The sequence below is a fragment of the Mesitornis unicolor genome, unplaced genomic scaffold (assembly GCF_000695765.1).
Source record: "Mesitornis unicolor isolate BGI_N332 unplaced genomic scaffold, ASM69576v1 scaffold41514, whole genome shotgun sequence".
NCBI lineage: Eukaryota > Metazoa > Chordata > Aves > Mesitornithiformes > Mesitornithidae > Mesitornis > Mesitornis unicolor.
Genome location: NW_010178786.1, coordinates 9,566 through 9,944, shown reverse-complemented (window position 1 = coordinate 9,944; position 379 = coordinate 9,566).

The window sequence follows — 379 nt, the reverse complement described above, 5'->3', positions numbered from 1 at the left end:
GAGCGATGAGCAGCATGGGGCTGTGGCTGGGATGTGCTGATCCCACTGGCTCAGTTTTGCTCCGGGATGTGGGTGCCACGGCTGTGGAGCTATCACCCATTCAAAGCCCCCCCAGGAGGGACCTGAAGGTATTGGGGTGCAGGAGCATCTCCAGAGCACCCCAGCACCCCCACAGCCTCACCTGCAGCGGCTGCCAGCCCCCACTGCAGGGGACACGGGACAGGGACACCCCTGTCCCCCCCTCAGCCCGGTCTGACCTCCCCACTCTATTTCCCTCTCGGTTTTTAGAGCATGCCAGCAAATTCCCCCGGAGCCGTTTTCAGCTCTTTTTGGCCTCAGCAGCAGCCAAGGGCTGCGAGGAGCCCTTTATGCTCCTGAC